The sequence below is a fragment of the Octopus bimaculoides genome, chromosome 1 (genome assembly GCF_001194135.2).
Source record: "Octopus bimaculoides isolate UCB-OBI-ISO-001 chromosome 1, ASM119413v2, whole genome shotgun sequence".
Taxonomy (NCBI): domain Eukaryota; kingdom Metazoa; phylum Mollusca; class Cephalopoda; order Octopoda; family Octopodidae; genus Octopus; species Octopus bimaculoides.
In genome coordinates this window covers 20,636,586-20,644,200 of record NC_068981.1, presented here as the reverse complement: position 1 = coordinate 20,644,200, position 7,615 = coordinate 20,636,586, and positions in this window count along the sequence as shown.

The following is a 7,615-nucleotide window of genomic DNA, read 5'->3' as shown; positions in this document are numbered from 1 at the left end:
AGAGAGAGAGAGAGAGAGAGAGAGAGAGAGAGAAAGAGAGAAAAATCATCAATATCTTCATCATCATCATCATCATCATTTAATGTCTATTTTCCATGCTAGCATGGGTTAGATGGTCTGACAAGAATTGCCAAGCTGGAGAGCAGTACCAGGCTCCAGTCATCAGTTTTGGCATGGTTTCTTTTTCCATAGTGTCACTAAGGATTCTTTTTATATGGTGCTGGTACGGGTGCTCTGTTCATGGTGCCAGCATAAGTGCTTCTTATGAGGCGCTGGCATGGGTGCTTTTCATATGGCACCATTATATCAACTGTTGAATGAATGCCTTAGTATAGTGCGTCCCTAATACTGTTTGATTACCAATTTTTCAAAACTTACGACACTAATATATCCTTTGGAAAGGCATCAACATCACATATTACATTTCTTTTATGGCAGTTTAAGAAATAAATACTATTGTTGAATAATGTACAGAAGTTAACTTCTCAAGTAAGTATTAATGTTATACAAAGAACCTGACAACACTCTCACAACCAAATGAGTTGTTACAACTTCAATAGACATTTGATTTCTTTTATTGTACTGAATATTACTTGCATATTTTAGTTTGTACTAAGTCGATATTTTATTCACAAATACATAGTTTTGTTATGACATGTCTTCAGCTAAATATCATTGTTGTATTCATGTTTCTAGAATTTTCTGTTGCAGAGTAAGAGGAGTGCCATCCCTCCTCTCACTTTGCATTCTGTGCATTGGTACAGTGTTCTGTTGAAAGCTGTAGTTATAACATACAATAATACATCAGCACACAGAACAAATTTAATGAGCAGTTTTTCTTTAGACTTCTCTGTCTGTCAAACTGTTTAGTGTTCAAAGCACAGCATTTCTACTTATTCTATACTGACATACATAATTTTATAGTTGAACAGTCAATATATCACTGTAACTTTATAATTGGACAAGTCCATTGCTGTCAGGCAAGGGATATCACGAATAGGAAAGAATGGGTCCATAAGTAATTTGTGCAGTTCTTTAGCTTCAAGTCAGCTCTGATTTTAACAATACTGTCTTTTATTTGGTCTCTATACTGTCTCTACATGTCTAAATTGTCCATTGTTCCAATTGAATGACCAATAATGTACAGGTCTAGTGTAGATATGTAATGGAGAAGCATGTTGCAGAGATGGAATAGCAATGTGGAAATAGAATGAGACACTGTTCCACAATTTCGTCCTTACAATGTCTTTTAATCCATTTCCACACTGATCCTCAATTTCATCTCTGCTGTGTTGTTTCATGCCACTCAGCACTGTTCCCTGTTCCATCTCCTCTTCATTCTCCACACAATCTCTTCACTTTCCTTCCTTCTATCTCCATACTGTCTCTCTCTTGTATCTCTACAGTGTTCCTGACTCCTGACTCCATGTTGATCCCTACAGTCCATCCATCCATCCATCCATCCATCCATCCATCCATCCATCTGTTCATTCATCTATCTGTCTGCCTATCCATCTCTCTCTCTCTCTCTCTATCTATCTACACAGTTCTCACTCCATCTCCATTGTGTCTCTCCTTCCCATCTCTATATTGATTCTCACTCCATCCCTAGAGCCACTCTCTGTCTCTGTCTGTCTGTCTCTCTTTCTTTCCCTACATTATCCTTTACTCCAACCCTTCATTATCGTCTCTCCATCTCTACATTATTCCTCACTCAATCTCAACACTATTATTAACTTTCTCTCTTCATTCTCAGTTCTGGAGCTTACCTTAAAACTCGAGTGTGAACAGCATATCTTAACTCACATTTTGTTTCCTTGAAATGTGGAGGAGGATTTGATGCAGGTGTTTAATCGATATGAAGTTTAAAGTGAAATTGGTGTATTGGAGATAGATAGATAGATAGATAGATAGATAGATAGATAGATAGAGAGTGAGAGAGAGAGAGAGAGAGAGAGAGAGAGAAAGAGAGAGAGACAAACAGATAGACAGATAACTGGACAGACAGATAAAAAAGATTAAAAGTACTAAAATGAGCGACAGATATGATGTCTATCTATTACAGAGATGAGAGATAGAAAGCAGGGAGGAAAGATGTAAGCAAGCAGTTCTTGACAAGGAAAGTTCTTTATTGGAAGAGAAAACAGAAATATGATATACACAAAGGTAAATATGGGTATTTAGGAGTTTCTCATTCTTTTCTAATATAAATACATGTTAAAAGAAATAATGATGAGGTTATTTTATATAGTTCTCAGGCACACTACAACTCATCAGAAAAGGTTAAAAGAAGTGACAGATAGCAGATATATAAGTCAAGTAAAGAAAGAAGCCATGTAAGCGAGAAGTACATGTACAGTACACAGAATGAATCAAGACAGAAAAGTGAACATTAACATTAAAATGTTATTTCTTTTAGTTTTAAGCCACATTGATTTATCACAATATTCACTCCATATTACCAAAACTTGAAGCTGTACAACTTCTAACATCAAGAAAACACATATCTTTCTCTCATTCTTTTACCTATTTTTAAAATCTTCACTGAAATTTTATAAAAATCAGCAACAATTTTATCAAGTTTCAATAAATTAATGAATAAAAATTAAAATGTTTCCTTCAAATTCAATATACTAAATTCTGAATAAGGCAGATTAACAGACTAACAGACATACTGACCAACAAACTAGTATTGACATATGAAAGATCATTTTAGACATTTAATTCAATAATGTAATCTTGTCTAGATAGCTTAATGAGAATTTCGTGCTGTTCTGTTTATGATATGAAGTTTAAGGAAGTAGTTAAAACAGATTCAACCTGTAAATGATAAATGTCTCCTCTTATTTTTATTTTCTTACTACAACAGCAAATCTGTGGTTCAGACATTAAAAAGGAAAAAAGGAAAAAGAAGAAATGTGAACATAAAATGCTATTGCATGGTGATTGTTCCTTCATACAATTTAATGTTGTATTCTCTAATTGCTCACCTTATGCCATGAAGTCATAACCCCCCCCCACCCCACACACCAGGCATTCAATAGAGTTTCATTTAGTAAGGTTGAAGTTTCAGTGTGTCATTCTGCAGGAATGTTCATATATAATTATCAAGTAAAACTTACTAGTAACACCACTAATTGATTGGTTGAGTTTTATCTTGTTATTATAAACACAAATATAAACTAACACATTGATTCTCAAACTAACAAATACCAGGTTTCTTACTCCTCCACCGTCCCACAAAGGTATCAGTGAAATTTTCAGCAGTCCCTGGCCCACCATCGCTTTGTATTAATGTAAAGATAAAACAAAGTTTGCATTTGTATAATTTGTATAATTTTTCTTTCTTTGTCCTTGTGTTGTAAAAATTAAAAAAATTAAAAACATCTTAATTTTATTAAACATGGCAATTTGTTTGTCCCCTTTTCAATTTTACTTTACAGGCCCCTTTTCAATCTGCTTTCTCTTCAATCCCCAATGAAAACAGTGAAATATCATGACACTACACCAATTCTTCTTTTACCTCACTTTCTCTTGACTCAAACTTATACAAGTCAACAAGGAAGCCTCTATAGGAAAAGACCCATCCAACTAAATAGAACGGGTCTTTTCAAGTACTGCAAATCACTAATCGTCTTGGTCCCTTGTAATCTCCTCTGTGAAGCTCACCTTCTTTAGATCATTCGTCATAACTTTGTCCCATGTCTTCCTGGGTCTTCCTCTTCCATGGGTTCTCTCCACATTTAGAGATCAACACTTCTTTATGCAGATGTCTTCATCTGTGTGCATCACATGACCATATCAGCACAGCCACTCAAAATGAATATCGTAAGGTATTTTATCAAATTATAATTATTTTTAAAGATCCAACTCTGTATTTGAAGAACCAGTGTATGTAGATCAGCTAGTACAGAGGAGAGGTAATCGAAATGAAGAGAAGGGTTCCAATAGTTAGTATTTTCTCTTTCTTTGCTAGCCAACATATTTGAGACATTTATAAGGTCAACCATGGAAGACAACAGCTTAGACATGATAAATTATACAACAAATTTGAATGGGTGGACCTATTCACTATAAATCCTGATTTTATTTTAAACCAAATCTAAAAACACAAAGCTTAAATGCTATGACATTATGTGAATTCACTTACAGAATTGTTACATAAACAACTAAAATGTCCAAGTTAAATATTATCTTCTGATATCTCCTGATACCCAACCTTAGTATAATGTAAATTTATCTTTGTGTTCTAACATTGAAAATGTGATTCTGTTAATTTAAACTTATTATTTGTGCTGTAGTTTTGCTTGTGGCCTAAGGTTAAAATAAAACTGTACATGTTAAAATGTTTCTTATTTGTTTAAGAATCCTGATTTAAATTAATGAGGATGGTTAACATTATGGTGTCTGAAATATTTTAGTAGTAATCTTGTTCATTCGACTGAATGGGAAAAAGCTCAATTATTGTATGATGAGTTAGAGAAATAGAATAGCATATCTCTATCAAAAATGGAATAGCAAATCTCTACCAAAAATGAAGCCTGCCCATTTACCATTGCTATTCAATTTGATAACTGTAATCTGTTTAATTTAAAGAGTTGGAAATCTGAGTGTGGCCTCCATCAGCCAATGTTGGTCATGCTTCTGCACAGGTATGTACATGGCTGGATAAGAATTTTTGAGGAAGACTAGCAGTGGCCCATGCATGTAAGTCTTCCTTTTCAATACTACTAATATTTATCAAAGGGAAATGACACCAGCTTGGGCTGAAACAGCCTGGCACCAGTATTATTGCAGCCACTACTATTAGAATGCAAAGAGCCAGGACAAATAATGCTAAGTATCTCACCTGACCATCAAACAGTTCTGCCAATCCACTGATCTGGGTTGGTATTTTTTTTATATTGCCCTTGAAAAGATGAAATGCAAAGTTGATCTTGGTGAGATCTGAACTCAGAGCTCAAAGAGTTGGAATAAATACTGTAAAGCATTCTGTCCAATACCCTAACATCTTTGCCAGTTTGCTACATATGCTAATCTTGTTACTAAGTTAATCCAAGTTAATCTACGCTACTAAGTTAAGCCAAGTTATTCCACATATGCTGCAATTGTTACAAAGTTAATCCAAGTTAATCTACATACACTACACTTGTTATTGAATTATTCCAACACTGAACCAATCTAACAATCTCACCTCAGGAAAACCTCCATATGGTCAGTTGATCTACTAGAAATTGCAGTTAGGTTTTCCTTATATCACATTCCATTGTCATAGAAAATGACACTGGATATTGTAGTCCTTGATCCTTGTGTAAGAAAAAAAAGTGAAACAAAAACAACTGGATGGTTACAATTTGAATGCTTTTGATCACATGTCTGCTTGATCAGGTCTGATCTGGGACTAACCAACAACAACAACTACAACCTCACTTGCCTCAAAACATGTCACCTCCACCTCCAACATCACCTCTACCTCACAATCCTTCTACCTCTGTCTACAACATAGCCTCTGCCTAAAAAGATCACCTCTACCCCACAACATTACCTCTGACTCAATCTCATATCCCCTGCAACCTTGTCTCTACTTTACAACTTCAACTCTGCCTCACAACTGTACATGGATTCACAACCTAAACCTCTACTTCAGTCTGTCCACCTCCAAAATATCACCACCCACTTTATTTCACAACATTTTCTCTTCCTCACTTCCTCAACACTATCTACTTCTCTCCCTCCTAACCTTACTTCTGTCGCACACTTTGACCTCCACTTTACAATCTCATCTATTGCCCACAGTTTCTCTCCTATCTGACAGTCACCACACAACCTCACCATCATCTCCTTTTCTTATAACTAACTTATGCAATGAAAACTTAATAGTAAAGTGGATGCCAGCATATTACACAGTGTTGTTGTTGTTGTTTGTTCCTTCTTGAGCCATGCCTGGCTCATAAGGGCCAGTTTTCCAGTTTCATTGTTGTATAGGTTCCCCACCTGGACAGGATGCCAGTCCATTGTAGGTGAGCTGCTAGATGCAGGAGGAAAGAGTGAGAGAAAGTTGTGGCAAAAAAGTCAGCAGAAGTTCGTCATTACTTTCTGCCAGAGCTGCATGGAGCTTAGGTGTTTCACTCATAAACACACACATCGCTTGGTCTGAGATTCGAACCCACGATTCCTCAACTGCGAATTTGCTGCTCTAACCACAAGGCTATGTGCCTCCATTATGCTACACATAGTAAAACAAGAGATTCTAATTAATTAGCATCTCACCCTTAGTGATAAGATCAAATCCATATCTAATCTTTGTTAATAAGACTGCAGAGAAAAGACCAAAACTCTTAATTAAAATTAATTAAATATAAACCAGGTAACTATGTACCCCCTCTACAGCAAGACACCTGTTTCTGTCTCTCTGTCATACTCTAACTTTTCATCATCTGACACAAGATCACTTGGTGACTCTGCCAGTGCTGGTAACACATGAAAAGCATCCAGTTCACACTGTAAAGTAGTTGGCATTTGAAAGGGCATCCAGCTGTAAAAACCATGCCAAAACAGACACAGAAGTATGGTGTAGTCTCCTGCCAGGCCAGCTCCTGTCAAACTGCCCAGCCCATGCCAGCATGGAAGGCAGACATTAAATGATGATGATGATGATGATAAAGTGCAGTGGGGAGTGAGTCTGACTCCCACACTAGATTCCATATTGAATTTTAATGTTTTGGTTTATACATCAAGTATCTTTGAAATCTTCATCCACCATTAATGACCAAGAACAAAGGTCCTGGTTGTCCACCCTATTGGAACAGTGTTGTCTGTGGCTGAACAGAGCAAATGGCAGTCTCTGTCACACAATCCTCACTTGTGGGCTGTCTTAGTGTTGGATAAGTTGTCCAGTTTTATATCTCCAGTATCAGGTGTCCACTAGGATCCAAACCTAGATAGTATGGTATGGCGGGCAGGCTGTGGTCCATGCAGTGTGTGTGTCTCCCCTTTCAACATCACTGATGGATCCAAAGGACAGCATGGGTGTTACAATTTGTCATCATCATAAGAATTGTCCGAATGAGGTTGTAAAGAACATTGAACTGTCTCAGGGGCTCCACATCAAGTATAGATACTTTACTACAGTGCTCGCTTTACTGTTAGCTCTATTACTAGCTTACTTTGTTATATTTGTGCAAGCATGCAAAGAAGCTCACTTTGAAACCATGAAGTTTGGGGGTCAGTCCCAGTGTGTAGCACCTTGGGCAAGTATCTTCTACTATAGTCCTGAGCCAATTAAAGTCTAGTAAGTCATTGTGGTAAACAGAAAACAGTGTGGAAGCCCATCTTGTGTGTACACACACACACACACACACACACACACAAAGAATGTTACACAGTTCTATATTTAAGAGATGAGGAATTATGTACATTATTTACATTTGATGGATATTTGTCCTCATCTTGTTTCTTGTTAACACAACGTTTCGGCTGATATACCCTCCAGCTTTCATCAGATGATTTGGAGAAATTTTGAACCTGGGTTCTCGTTCCTAAGGTATTTTTCGATGTTATTATTATTATTATTATTATTATTATTATTATTATTATCATTATTATTATCATTATT